Genomic DNA, 16,233 nt, shown 5'->3' with positions numbered 1-16,233 from the left:
AATATTCTTAAAGTTTAAAAATTTTAAACAGCTTTTTGGTTTTACTGTGAAATACGTGGTACTGTAAGTACCGCAAAATACGTTGTCATTTATTTGTTTCAATATTAGGCTTTTTGGAAGGAAGTCGTAGTGATTCTTTATGTTAAAAGCATTAATAAATATCCAAAGGATTTTTCTTAGTCGTTGCAATATTTATACTTCTCAATACAAGCCATTAAAAATTGTTGTTTAATTTGAACTTGTTGAATTTTGAATTTGAGGACGTCAGGAAGCAAAAGGTGCATATAAGTCGCCTGACGGATTCGCCAGACCCCACCAAAGGCTATAAGCCTTGGAAAAGCTTATTATGCTCTTCGGGCTAAAAAATTTGATGTCGCTAGGCAAACTAAAAATAGTGCCCAAAAATTGAAACCTAGCGCATGTGCATGCTGGGCTTCCTCGATTACGTGGACTGCAGTTTCTTCCTCTTCCCAACACCAACGTCACTTCGGTGTATATTATCTGCAATATGCTGGGGTGTGAACATGGCATCTTAAGTGCTAGACTCAGGCCCAGTTATGTGTGCCTAATCCTATCGAATGCAAGGTGCTTCCGTCCATCTCTGGAATGTTTTGCTCTAAATTAAACTATTGAATGATACCAAACCTATGATCGGTATAGCTGCATGTATATCTAATATATATTTGGGGCTCACGCCTACTGGAAGTTCCACAGATCCTTGTCTAGCAAAGTAGTCTGTTTCTTGTTTGTTTTCTGCCTTATCTGAGTAACAGGCTGAACCCTGTAGTCGTTCTTCACCTGTTCATTTGAAATCTCTCCATATTATAATACGGAGCTCACCATATCGGCCTTAATGGCGGCTCTACTCAATAATGGCTCTACGAGCAGATTGAGGCTTAAATCTTTTGTTATGTCAGTGTATTTTTAAAAACCTGTAAGTAACGGTATTAGAGTGTAAAGCTTCAAAAATTTAAAAATGATTCTAATAATTATTTGTTATAAGATTTTGATCATGATTAATCAAATTAATTAAAAACTGGGCTATCCATATAACAAATCTACAATATACGTAAAAACTGATATAATTTTGATTAAAATTAACATGATGTTACATTTTCTATTTTTTAGCTTTTAATGTTTAATATAAGTATACAAAATGTGGTAAATGGTTCAGTATATTACCTATGGCGGTATTAATTTGATTAATTGAAAATGAGTAATAAAGTTGAACATCATCCGCGTATTGATGCGACTTGCATGTTTTAAGAAACTCAAAAAAATCAGACGTGTAAACTGAAAACAAAAGTGGTCCCAAAATACTACCCTGCGGAACTCCCTGACCAATAACTACATATTGCGAAAATGCTGAGCCGAGACGTACTCTTTGCACTCTATTAGCCAAATAATCACAAAGAAGATACAAAGCTGAGTCGTGTAGGCCAAAATATTTTAATTTGGCAAGCAAAATAGAATGATCAAGAGTATCAAATGCTTTACTATAGTCTAGCAGCACCATTGCAGTAGCTTTTTTATTATCCATAGCGTGAAGAATATCATCGCACACATGCAATAGTGCTGTTTCCGTACCATGCCGGGATCTGAACCCAGACTGGGTATCAGGAATAATTTTATTATTTATAAAAAACGTTTTTAATTGCTGGTGCTGGCTTTTCCAGTATTTTGGAAAGGGTCGGTAGAATGCTTATAGGACGGTAATGTGAGAACTCAGCAGGGCTATTTACTTTGGGAATGGGTAATAAATCCGCCTTTTTTCATTCGCTGGGAAATCTGGATAACGAAAGAGCCTTATTGATGATGTGTGTGATATAAGGAGTAAGGTAAGGGACTAAAAAAGAAATCATCTTAACGCCAATAGCATCAGACTCAATGGAGACAGACATTATATTAGATATTATATTCTTAATATCTCACATATCACTCTATTAATAATATATTTGGTATTTATTTCATTATTAAGAGGTAATGAATTAGTTTTCGGAATACTATTAATAAAAAAAACTAAATTGTTCAGCATCGATAACAGTATTAAAGTGAGCTGGTAACTTTGAATTTTTAGGTGTTATATTAAGACACTTTAAAGTTTTCCAAAATGAGGCCGTATCCTCTTTAAGTTTATAATTTGGAAATTTTTTTTTTTTAATTCGAACTGCGCTTGTTACCATATTTCTAATTTGCTTATATTCATTAAAAGAGTTTTCAGTTTTTAATTTTTTGTACTTTGTAAGCGCTTTTTGTCGCAATTTTGTCATGAATCGTATATTATCAGTCATCCAAGGGGCTCTGACCTTGGTGAATCTCGAAATTTTAAAGGGTGCATGAATATTAAACAGATCAATCACATTTTACTGAAAAAAGGAAACCATTTCATCTACATTAGACAGATAAATATAAGATAAATTTATCTTGCCAATTTATACTAAAAATGTCATTAAGAAAGTCCACAAAAACGAAATTGGCATAATCTCGATAAGTATGAAAGGATACGGGAGGGCGTGTTTTCTGAAACTTTAATTCGGTGTAAACCAAACAGTGATCAGAAATGTCATCCATGTTGATTACTTGGACATCAGCCGACAGACCTAGATCTGAGGTAAGAATAACATTAATCAATTTAAGTGCAGTGGCAGAAAAACGAGTAGGAGTTCGAACAAGTTGTGCCAAATTATATTTATTGAAAAGTTTACTGAGTTACTACAAAATATCCACATTCAAATCCCCACCAAATACCAAAAGATCAACCTCAGGCAAAAAACTAACAATAGCATTCTCAAAATAATCAATACACGAATTAAGGTTTATGTTAGGTGGCCGGTACAGTGATCCAAAACATATGATCCTACCACTGATTTTAGTACGAAACCATAGCTGTTCCAATGCGCTATTCTGGGGTGGCGTGTTTAGAATTTGAAATGTTAATGAATTATTAATATAAAGCGACTCCGCCTCCACGACCATCTCTATCTTTACGTATAATATTATAATTGAAAATATCTATGCTGTTATTTTGTATTGAGTTACTTAACCAGGTTTCTGATAGCCCAATTACATCGTACTTTTCAGCCCTTAAAAACTCACTAAAGCTGGCAAATTGTGAAAGAAGTGATCGGACATTAAAATGAGTAAAACAAAAATTATTTTTATTACTTGCAGCAGCCATAAGCTAATATAAATTGTATACATATATAAAACGCTATCTGCCGTTTGAGAAACAAATAAAAATCGAATAAGTCATAGCCAATAGACCTTGTAAGCATCTACGCAAAAAGCAAAAACCTAAAAAGCATTATAATAGTGAACCCAACACAATACACATTTTTAAATTAAACAAAATAATATACACTCCAAAAAAAAAATCACAAAAAGCAATACATCCATATGCGAAATCGTTATTTGAATCTATTAGAAGTTTGTCGCTTTTGTCATAGCTGTAACGTTATTTTTGAATTGAAAAATCACTTATACATATCTCTTGTGAGGTACATACATATCTTCAAATGTGGCAAGCATACAGAAATTCATCATTAATATCATCAGTATAATTGAATCACTGTCGGGGAGGCCAAAATCAATAGAATTTACTTGACAATATTGAAGAAACTTTATTAAAACAAATAGTCTAATATAATTGTAGATTGATTCCATTTATATTTTTTCTGTAATTATAAAACCCTTTTTGCAGATTTAGTCTCTATATTACTATAATTTTTACAAAACGTTTTATATCTCTCTTTTCATCATCTCATCAGGGTTTGCTCCATGTTGGCCATTACTTCGCTCGCCAACTAACTGTTCGTATATACAGGATTTTGGCTCGAAACCGAGGTCGGTAGATTTCATTAGGCTACGTACAACGGGGTAATAAAATCGAGTTTCGGAAAACGTCGTCGCGTCGGGTTGGGACTGTATGAAAATATTTATGTGCATGACCTAGATGCACCAGTGAGTAACGAGCACTGTCGACTCGTTGCCATCCTCGCTCTTTGTGTACATGTGGCTGCACTTGGTAACAACGAGACACGGCATTGTAAATTTTGTAGAACCTGCGAAACGACTTGCGAAATCGAACAGCACACCACACACAGACAGCAGACACACACTTGCGGACAACTTTTTAAAATAAACTTTTACTTCCAGATGCATTATAGGTCTTTAAGAATTTGAACATATATCATCGATATAAAGTATATACTAAGAATTGATCATTTTTGCTGGCGTTGCTGAGTATTCGCAAAATGACTGACAGTTAGTAATGGAAAGTTCTCGAGTAGGTACTGAAAAATGAAGAATTTATAAATTTTTCGAGAAAATTATTTAATTCCAAATAATTCGAAACTAAAAAAATATTTGCTATAACTGAGCGCGTTTGCAACATTTTAAGCAATCAAGTAGTAAGTGTGAAAAAGTATTTAACGTTTGTTAAATTAAGCGGCATTATTTTTAATCTAAACTTCATATTGTTTGTTATATATTACGTTTAACGTTTATATTACACTTCTTCAAGTTTAAAGAAAAATTATAATGTAATTATGATTTTGCAAAAGCTCAATCAAAAGTTGATTGTATCATATTGGTTAGATTCGCACTGTGCCACTGTTTTGTAAATATACATACATATAAGCATTTATTTAAATTCGATCTTTTCTGGCACAATAACACCTTGTTACATGAGTTTTTGAAAAATGTGCTACAGCAGGGTTATTTTCTGCGTTCTCTTTCTCTGCGATATTCGAGGCTGTAACTAAATCATTAACTTCTATCCAAAGTCTTCTTCATGACCTTAAAATTGTTAAAGAAAGTAGTTCTTGGAGCGTTGTAGAAAATGTATAAATAACATCCTTGATATTATTTTTTAATGATTTTGCAAATACAAATGCAAAGTTTCCAAAACCCAACCTTAGTTTTTCCTAAACTTTTAAAACTAAAGTTTTAAATTATGTTTCATCAGAAGTATTAGCTGACAACTTCTCTCCACTTATGTGCAAGGAAATATATTTCGTGTCTTTTTTTTCATCGATAAAGCCGATGATCACTAATCGAAAAAGTCAGGTTTAAAATGCTTTTTCAAATATTAAGTTCAGTCAAGATTTTTGCTCTGGATCCAAAATTAACAATATTTTTTCGAAACTAAAGAATAAGAAGCAATAGAAGGAGAAGATAGAGAATAATAAAAGCAAGAAGGTACTCCAAGGAAAACTTACGAATCGAAGGAAAGAAATGCAAATTGGGAAACAAAGATTGAGAAATTACTACCAATAGAAAGTAATTATTAAATATAGTGGACGATTCTATAAACTCATATACCAATAACAGTCATATTGGCAAAACTTAGTATGATGATAGTGATCGAGAAAATATTAAACCTAAAATCCTGATATCGAAGAAGGGCATTTTTAACCAAGAAATAGATAAACAGCTTCCTGATACTGCTATAGAGGAAATATTTAATAAATAATTAAGAATTAGCAATTGAAAATATAAAATATAATAAAACGCTAGGGAAGAAAATATAGTTACAGAGGCAATAAAAATAGGAGGACAACATCTACTGCCAAAAATAAAAAAAACTTTATAATCTCTGTCTATTCAATAGTAAAGTTTAAAAAAAGTGGCATAATTCCATTATAATGCTACTTCTCAAAAAAGGAGATATGAAACACATAGAGCTAGAGAACTACCGACCAATAAGCCTCTTTTACAAACATTTTACTCGAATTATAACCATCCAACTGGAAAATAACTTAGATTTCTATCAACCTGTAGAACAGGCAGGCTTTCGTCCTAGATTTAAAATGACCATATTTATAGCGTCAAAACATTTATTGAAAAGATAATTCAATGGAACAGAGCTTTAGTAATGACATTCGTGGACTTCCACACAACCTTGGATTCAATAAAGCTAAATGCACTGTGTAATGCAGTTCAGGAATATAGAGTCAATTACCGATAAACTAAACTCATTCACAGTATCTACAAAAATGCAACATTGACGATAAAACTACATGAAAATACAAATCTCATAACTATTGAACGTGGTGTTTGGCAAGGCAACACGATGTCACCAAAACTGTTTATTATAGTCATGGGGTTCAAACAATTAAACTGGAGTCAGAGAGCAGACGAGATAGTGCTATTTCCGGAAAATCTAAAAGAAATGCGACTGATGTTGCAAGATCTGGAAGAAGTATGTGGAAAAGTCGGTCTTAATATCAGTACGTCAAAAATAAAATTCATCACCCACCTTGTTCCCAGCTATGGCTTGAGATTTTCAAGTATATTTTCAATGCTTGAGATTTTCAAATGGTACTTACTGTTACTTACTATACTTTATGTTATTGGTCACTACAAGGATTAAATTGGAACATTGAATAAACCAAGCTGAAATTGTGACACCTGTGATTGCACATACATAGGTCGCACCTGCAGATCTTTTAAGTCTGTATAAATTTGAAGCAAATCCAATTAAGATTTTAATGAATCCAGCTTTTAGTAATCATATTCAATTCATGAAACAGAAATTAAGTCCTAAAACGAATTCAGATAGTTTACATCAAATTAAATTAGAAAATTATAATTAGCTCGATTTTGTCCTTTGTCATTTACATAACCGGAGAATTGTCTTATAACCCTTATTGACTGAATAATATTTTATAACTAAACATAACCTTTAGAAAATTGCCTAAATATATACACACCTATTCTTAACATTGTATGAATGTTCTTCTCGGTTCTCTCTTTCCCAACAGATCAAACTGTTAATATTCAATTTTTCTATGGCGTTAACTAAAAATTAGTTCAAATTGATTTTCCATCCGCGATTTGGCTTTTGCTCAATTACTACTTTTAAATTCGATTCATCCTTTTTCCCCTCATCTGGATACCCTGACAGAAGTCATATCGTCTCTCTTTCTCTCACAAACTTAAACTTAGGCCATCATTCTGGCAATACCAGTACTAAACCTAATAAGTATTAGAAGAAAATTTTTCGCAAGATGTCTGTCTGTTTTATAAAAGGTTTTTCTCATAAATTTTAAAGAGAAATATAAGACAAAATATATGTATATAGCCAAACATATAATACATTCAGATCAACTTTCTTTTCCCACTTAAAATATTATTTCTCCACTTATGCTACTGGCTATATAATATGATGCTGACACAACACTATTTCCGTCTTAAATTAAACATTCTTAGAGAGTTTAATCAGCATCTTATAAATAAGAAATTTAGACCTGTAGGGGTTAAAGCGCTTTGCCATTAAAAATGATACAATAGTCTCGCTATCTCTTTTACACATACGAGTAATGTAACCACTCCCATTCTTCAAAATAGTTTTACTTACCAGTATGGTGAAGAACAAGTGCAACTACTGGTAGTTGACTATAATACAAGATTCATTACAAATCTTAACACAGCTAATTTTGTCAACTGCTGGTCAAAAATGGTTATTAAATTCGACCATTATGCTACTTATGCTACTATAATATATCATCAAGATGCGTGACATCGTCAAATTGCTAGCAACATATGGACATAAAAGAATTTTAAAGGTAAATAGCTAGTGGTGTTAGGGCAACCACAAATCATTTTTTTACAAACCATATAAGTCTAACCATACAAAAGTTGAAAACATTTTTCTATACAGCATACAACAAAATAATTATGACCAGGTGTTGTCTTAGACCGTTTTATTATAGAATCTACAACCATACAATAATAAAATAATAATAACGTTTATTAAACAATATACACAATATACTTATTAACCAATATAATAAATAAAAAATATAAACGTTTAGAAATATCACTGAAGTACACTATAAGCACTTGTGCGTGATTTGTGGTTACATAATCGGGTAAATGTCAAATTTATAAATTATAGGTAATTATGTCCTTATTAGGTAAACAGACTATAACCGGATTAGAAAGTTCATTTCAGGGTACTTTTAATTTAATTTTATATAAATTTTATATAACTTTTATATAAACCTGTAAGTTGGTATTTCAAAAAACCCTGAAACAAAAAGCATCTACATTGTAAAAAGCAACTACATCTGTATTGGATGTATTTAAGATTTATCAAATCATTAAAAACTTCTCTACCCTTCAAAAATATCCAGTTTTTGATTTTGCATTTAAAACAGTTAAAGCCTTCAACCATCCTTATATCATTTGGGATCATGTTATACAATCTCGGAGCAAAATATTTAAAGGTCCTCTGTCCATGAGTTTTACGAGTCGTGGTTGGATATGCCAAGTTGTTTTGTCTATTAGATGAATTTTGGTTGATATTTAACTCTATCTTGTTTTTATTAATATATTTAAGGATTTCTAAACAATAGAGTTGATGCAAATCTAATATCTTACTTTCAGAAAAGAGGTTATCAGTGGGATATATTGTGTCTCTGCCAAAAGTGATTTTTAAAAACCATTTTAGAATTGATTTTAATTTTTGTATATTTTTACATACATTTCACAATCCCCAATCTTAATGTTGCCAAGCCTTTGAAGGGAACTTCTGTTAGTTGCAAAAGACATGTAGTTAGTTTTTTATATATTTAAAGTAAATTTATTGTGTTGAAACCAGTTTTTTAATTCCATAAAGTCTTTTTTAATTTGGGTTGTTATATTTTGCTAAGACTTTGATCTACAGAGTAAAACGATGTCATCTGCAAAACTAACCAGCGTTCTATTTAGTTTAAGCTTAAGCATGTCCTTTACATAAACCGTAAAAAGTAAAGGACCCAACACAGTTCCCTGGGGTACTCCATACCTAACATCTCTTTTACTGCTTATGGTTCCAATAAAGTCAACACTGCGTTCTATTTGTAAGGTAGCTTTTAAGCAAATCGAAAATTTTGCCTCGGAGTCCACAGCTGTGTAGTTTTTTTAAGAGTATCTCATGACAGACAGTATCAAATGCCTTAGAAAGATCCACGAATAGGCATAAGCAAGCTTCACTATCATCTAGTGCATCACATATTTGTGATGTTAAAAGTTTAATTGCATCCTGCGTAGATCTTCCCTCCCTGAAACCAAATACAGTGTGAACACAACTTTATTCGCATAACTCTATGCATATAGTAGTAAAAAAAATATTAATATGTTATTGCATTTCAAGTGTTTTATAAAGTGTTAAAATGAATTATAAATTTCATACTTTTCTGGATACATATACAAGTATATAATATAAGGTAAAATAAAGGTTGTAGAACAAATATAATCAAAATGATTCTTAAATGAACATCTAGTATTACTAAAAATATTCTAAGTAGCTAAATAATGACATTGTATAGATTTTGATACGAGTTATTATAGAATAATATCAGGATATTATATATCATAAATTTTATTGCGCCAGCTATAGAAAATAAACTAGTTACTTGAGTGACTTTTTGCAAAGACACGAATAAAATAAATTTTAAATTTTAGTTCGTAATTTTTAATTGATCAATTTTCCTTTCTTTGTGGAACTATTTTTTACTTTGAGGACCTTGGACATAATTTATTTTAAACATAAAATCTTAGGCATTTATTACCGTATTGATTGATGGTCACTTATTTTAAAATAGGTACAAAATTTACATACTGAAGAGAAAATCATTTTATATTGTATTAAAAAAAATTGCAAAACCATCAAGCAATTAGCCTGGTAACCTCTTTTGGGGTGTTTAGCTATAGGCAGAGCAAGTCATTAAAAGACCAGACTAGATATATTTAAATCTTAAGTCTTCTTATATTTATCTCTTTAATTTGAAATACTTTTTGCCATTAAATATTTTATTTTCCAAGAACTAGTTAAACTGGTTGCCTATAAGCTACAGTCTTTAAAACATGGAGGTTAGGCAACTTTCCTAACAAATGTTTTAATGTACTGAATATTTTATTTTTTTCAGTTTCTTTGTTTTCTATACTGTTTCAATTGTGATATCCTTAAAATAATTCATTAATGATATTTTACATTACTTGCTATTAAACATATTGATAAATGTAGATTTGGTCATAGGTACTTGATTAAAGTGGCAATTGTTAATATAATTTGCAAATATTTTCAAATTTAATTTTTCATTGTCAAAAACAAGAACTGAAATATAATTAATATTGGAGGAATTTAAGAATATAATTAATGCTTTGTGTCAAATTATTAAAATATCGCTTAGCTAAATGTAAGGTGGTCTCCTTTAAAGAAAATTTTTTTGGTATTTAGTTACACAGTAAATAACATATTTCTCTCAGATCTCCAACCTTTAAAGATATAGGGGTAACATTTGACTTTACTATATCATTTCTTGCACTTATTACCGATATATTACCGATCAAAGGTACAGAATGTTACACTTTTTAATTAGAAACACTCAGTATTTCTATAGTATTTTTACCCAAAACATCTTGAACTTTTTAAAGGGTAACTAAAATAGTTTCGGTCATCCTCCACTAAATTTATTTGAAAAACCAGTTATCCTACATGTTTCGGACATATATATAAGATGTCCATCAACAGGGTTTAGTCACTTTCTCGTGCATCTTAATATGCCCTTTTTATTTATTGTTAGTAATTTTAACCTTTGACCTTGCCAGAAGCACTGTGGCTCTTTATGTGTTGTGATGAAAACCCTCTTTATATATCCCTGATGATGGACATCTTATATGTCCGAAGCATGTAGGATAACTGGTTTTTCTAATAAATTTAGTGGAGGATGACCGAAAGTATTTTAGTTACCCTTTGACATATTAACTCCACTGCAAGTATGGACTACTTCTTCAACTTGAACTTTTTACTTATTAGACTGATATTAGAATTAGTCTCACAATTTTGGTCTCACCTTTTCATAATTTACTTTCAGAAAATCGAAAATGTGGAACGAAAATTTTCAAAATATTAATGAATGTATTCTAAGATTTTTCACATCAACAACCGTTAGAAAAATTCTCTATTAAGTAACTCAGTTAACTGGAAATTAAATTTTCATCTACTTTAAATATTAGCAAGAGACCCCACATACCTGTTATTTATCCAGAGCTAGAATAAACAATTCTAAGCCTCTTCTTCCTTTCGTAGAACGTGTAATACATACAATGAGATTAAAAATTAGCGTGACTTACCTAAACATAATCTCAAAAGTATTAAAGATGTACGTAGATTTACATGTCTAATTTTTTTCGTTTTTAAATGGCTTGGTATTGTTTGTTGCATTTTTTTCTACCGCACTTTTTAATTGAAATGTATCTGAAGCATATAATAAAATATAATAAAAAAAATTACTGCTCTTGAGACCATGCGACTGAAAAAAACTTTTTTATTTCATACACTGACTATAAGAGTAAGAGAGAAAAAAAAATTACGCACGCACTGCTCTCTCTTGCTCCTACAGTGTGATGACTGACATATGACATGCTGTCAGAGGAAGAAAGAAAGAAAATGTGCGCGCGCACGGCCCTTTCTTGCTCCTACAGTAACATCTCCACTAACTCATATCTCCTTCTCAATCACCGGCCGCCTCGCCCGATCATACTTTTCGTAACGCATTCGCCAGCATAATCCGCAACTTAATCGTGCGTAAATAAGTTTTACTTCAAAATAAAAAAGAACCAACATTTTATTGTCGAATGTCAACAATCGTACTTAGTTCGTCTTAAAAACTTTAGGAATAACACACTAACAAATTATAGAATTACCTCATTGTATTGGTCTATATTTAGTTTGTGCAACCATTTTTATGTACGAGAGTAATAGATGCTATATTATAAATATATCTTGGAAAATTTCCTTTTGAAAAGACATATTAATTATCCAACTATTTTTCAGATTTGATTCCATTCATTACTGGTGCTTTACTGTTCTTTAGGCCAAATAAAAATTTTATTTCAATGATTTTTCTTTTATTCAATCAGAAAGTCAGCAAACATTCTGCTTATCACAAATGGCGTCAAGACCCAAGCACTGCACATCGAGTCAACTTTGTTGCTTTGAGAAATGTGTGCAAGCATACGATCGATACCTGCAAAGATAAATATAATGAGAGAGGGAAGAACAAACTTCTCAATTGCCCCAGTGGATCAAGATCGTTCTGGTCTGTAGCAAACAGGTGGTCAAAGTTTCTGTAGATCAAAAATTCGACCATTGACTAAGGAAGATGCTTCCATTGTAATGCCTGCGATGGAAAACGCAGACTTGCTGGGTCAGATATTTGCATTAAACTCTACCGTAGATCCATAAGGCAACACCACCGACTTTATCAAAAAAGGGATTTTCGATGTCAGAGATAGTCTTTCATTACAGAGATCTAGAAGTTCTTAAAGGCTTAGGCATTAACAAGGCCTCTTTGAAAAGTCTTGATGGAATACCGCCAAAGGTATTCAAAAAGTGTGCAGTCGTACTAAGACCATCCATGTGCAAACTGTTTTCTCTTTTATACGAGCCTTTTATTTGTCTTTATAGAAGAGGTCTATTCCCCGGAGACTAAAAACTTACGTGGCCATCATCTACGGTCCGATTGCTTTAGTTCCAGAAATCGCCAAAAAAACTTGTCAACCAGCAAATTTTGAAATACCTGGAGGCCACCAACGTCATAAGCGACCGTCAGTAGAATAGTTTTCAAAAAGGCAGGTTTACTGGCCATCTGTTGGTCTATGTCACTTATATTTAGACCGAGGCTATTGAGAAATATGGTGAAATCGGTGCAATAGCTTTGGATACTTCAAAGGCATTTGTTAGGTTCTGGCATAAAAACCTTTTACACAAACTGTATTCTTATGGGTTGCCACCAACTCTAATTACTCAATCTCTGATTATTCCACCACTTCGGTCGACCTGGAGACTCCTAGAACAGCTCTCTATCAGAATGCTTTTATCTGGAGGACAGCGGCATTCTAAAACAGACTTCCCGCAGACATGTTTCCCAAGAGCTACAATCTACAGCGATTAAAGGTGAATATAAACCTACACTTCCCCTCACTTGCCGCCCCTCGAGTGCGATAGGTTTTCCTTGCAAGTGTATTCAACTATAAAAAAAAAAACTCTCGTTGCTTGGCTTGGAAAAAGGAAACCGATCCATCCCAGTTGTCATTGATACAGGACATACCTCGCAGAGGGTCAAAATTACCGCTAGTGTCCTTTAGGGATGCATGTTGTTCCCTACTTTCTTCCCTTTATATATCAATGATCTCCTCGACAAGACTTCTAAGCCCATTTATGCCGTCTTTAACATAATTTTGGAGTGCAATCTAATTGAGTTTAACGCAGCTAAGACACAGGCTGCTGTATTTACAAAGAAGACTACCTCTGCCACCCCAGGCCTTATTATATCCAGTGTTACTCTGCCGCTGTTTTCGTTAGTTCGCTTTTTAGGTATGGAGGTTGGGAGCAATGTGTCTTGTCATGATCATAGAGCGGGAATAGCTAAAGTGGCTTCTGATCATAGAGCGGGAATAGCTAAAGTGGCTTCTCAAAAACTTGGAGCTCTTTTTAAAATGAAAAGGCTGTATACACCGCAACAACTTTACAAGTTGTAGTCTCGTCCATCTCTTGAGTATTGCTTTCACATATCAGCTATCTCTCTGCATTCAAACGCACTTTGAAGCTGCGTGATTCTACAGAGGAGGGTCGTACGTCATCTTGACTCTGTTTTATCAATATATTCACGGTAAATGCTCTTCCGAACTGGCCCATATCATTTCTCCCAGAGAGCTATACACGCAAGATCTACTTGACAGGCAGATGCGACTCGAATGAATATCGAGCACTGGCGCCGTGATACTCGAGGACCATAGGGTTTGCTTTTTAGTGTATTCCGTAAAATATCTAAGCTTTGCAAGTATGAATCAGTTCATACTTTATTTTGCAAAAACATCACAACTAAACTACAATAATAGGTATAATTTTATTTTATTTATTTTTATTAATATTATTTTACTTTAAAGAGAAACGTGAAAATATGCAACAATACTTTGTACATAAACATACACCTACAGTAAATAAAAATATACAGCTTCTCTTAAAAACTAATACTAAATTCTTTATTATATTAATTATCCAAACGAATTATAGTATATAAAATACGAAACTATTTTTTAAATAACAAACACAACACAGATTCTCATAACGATTCAATCGCAATTGCATGAATCACCTTTACGCCTATACAAAAAATTCTCTTACGCTCTGTTAATCATTTCTATAAATATTCATGCCGAAACCATTTTGTGAAAAACAACATAGACCTTGCTAGACAATCGTAGTTACCCCACCACTTAAAAAAATACGAGAAACGCTTTTATAGGCCCAAGCGGGCGCCTATCCGCAGCGGATACGCGGAGCGGACCGATTGGTCGCAGTTGATGTGTGCGCACTATTGTATGATTGGGTGTTCCTAGATCCCCTCTTTAAAATGTTATTGGTTGTCATGAATGTTTTATAGAAGTGGATTGAATTACTATTTTTCTTTCTATGGAGCATGTTTGAAATGATGTTGAAGATCGGAGAGGCTTCTTATTAATTTTGTGATTTAACTATTACTTCGCTGATGCCGTAAATGGGTCAATGATCAAAAGTTATAATACTGTCGTCATTTCCTTTATTAAATAAGGAGTGGATGAGTCCCCGTAACATAAATTTTATGAAACCCAGAAAATACTATTTGTTCCTAACTAAAATATTTATGTGCTTTCGTGTGACCCAAATAAATACTGCAGCTACTGCGCGTCCTTACTGAAATTTACGATTTGACCTGGATTCCAGCTTACCCCACTTTGTTTCATAATATCTTTACAAAGACCGAACGGGAGCTCCAGAATAAATTGCAAAAGTAACATGCTTCTTCCTTTTTTTTATTAGAACATAAAATGCGCATAATATAAATCATATAAATGATATATAAACCATTAGCGGTATAAAATGGCGAGTGTCTGCATACGTGAATGCCTCACTTCCTAGAATCGCCTCGCTATTTCTGAAATAATATATTGCAGGCCCCTAAATATATATTGGATAGTAAAAATGTCAACTTGTGGTTTTAAATTTATTCTCACATACCAATGGAAACAAATAATTTTCTGACTTGACCAATCACAAGAAGGTCTCAGGTAAAAATAGTAAAAGTTATTTTATGGTCGTAAGGTTAATGGGTGTAGGTAAACCGAATTAGCTGTGGGGGAGGAGTTATGTTAAATTTTTTTGGGGCCAAAAAAATTAGTTTTTAACATAAATTATTTATGTTATTAGAGTTTTTTGTTAGTGGAGTTAAATTTGTGGTTTACAAAATTCATACAATTAGATATCCATTAATTCTATAGTATTTTTCTTTGTGTTTCAATTTTTTTTCATTTTGAACATTGCTATATAAAGTTTTAAATATAAATATTTTTTGTTATTGTCAATCTGAAGTGTGTTTAAATATAGGCTACTACTACTAATACTGTTAGTGTCATTGCGACATTTCATAGCTAATTAAGTTATGTGCAAAAAACAGAATCCTAAAAAATCCCAATTTAATGATTTATTAATATTATATCTTTCAACCTGTATGATTATCTCAGCTTTAATACATATCACCGGAATATTCAACTATTAAAGGTGTCATGTTCATAACTTAATATACATATATTATACCTAATATAGCTGCTCTTACGCGTTTATCTTGTTCATTAATATATACTTTTTGCAGGTTCTTCATAAATACTAAATGGACTAGCCCATTAGCGGAAATGATTAAGGGGATTAAATATGACTGTTTTAGTTGGTAAGTATCTTTCATAACTAACTCTTTATATCTTAGAATTTTTTACAAGTACAGCGATATCGATGAAAAAGACTTATTTTTTTCACTTCTTAAGCCATACTATATCTGATTTGTTAATGTTAGCAGTGTTTTTGAATTGTTTGAGAGTTTCAATATATTTTGTGACCTTCATTCTGTTCCAGTTCACATTCCCGGTATCTCCTTTTTAAAAATTATTCGAGATATTAACTCGAGCAACTTAAGTTATTTACTTAATCCGAACTCCATATAAACTGCTTTGTTAAATCGAGAAACAAGTTCCAACATACTTTGTGGTTTCATATCCTGCTAAAATCAGAGTATTTTTATTGTTGGTAACATTAAAGCTGATGCTGTCATTTTTCAGAATTGCGTCGGAAATAAAATTATAGAACGAAACTTTTTTCCTAGCAAAATATTTAATTTTGGTACCAGTTCTCAATGCCAAATTTTTGCTACC

At 32.3% G+C, this 16,233-nt stretch overlaps 1 long non-coding RNA gene across 1 annotated transcript in view; it reads left to right on the top strand.

The window, feature by feature from the left end:
* Nucleotides 1-16,233, top strand: part of LOC126740491 (uncharacterized) — a 175,118-nt gene that overhangs the window by 11,260 nt on the left and 147,625 nt on the right. Inside the window, exon 2 of the long non-coding RNA XR_007661926.1 lies at nt 15,681-15,755. This is a non-coding gene — a long non-coding RNA (uncharacterized LOC126740491). The remainder of the gene's footprint in view (nt 1-15,680; nt 15,756-16,233) is intronic.

The sequence above is a fragment of the Anthonomus grandis genome, chromosome 9 (genome assembly GCF_022605725.1).
Source record: "Anthonomus grandis grandis chromosome 9, icAntGran1.3, whole genome shotgun sequence".
Classification (NCBI taxonomy): Eukaryota; Metazoa; Arthropoda; class Insecta; order Coleoptera; family Curculionidae; genus Anthonomus; species Anthonomus grandis.
Note: the sequence above shows the minus strand (reverse complement) of the source record. Positions and strands in the feature narration are given on the sequence as shown.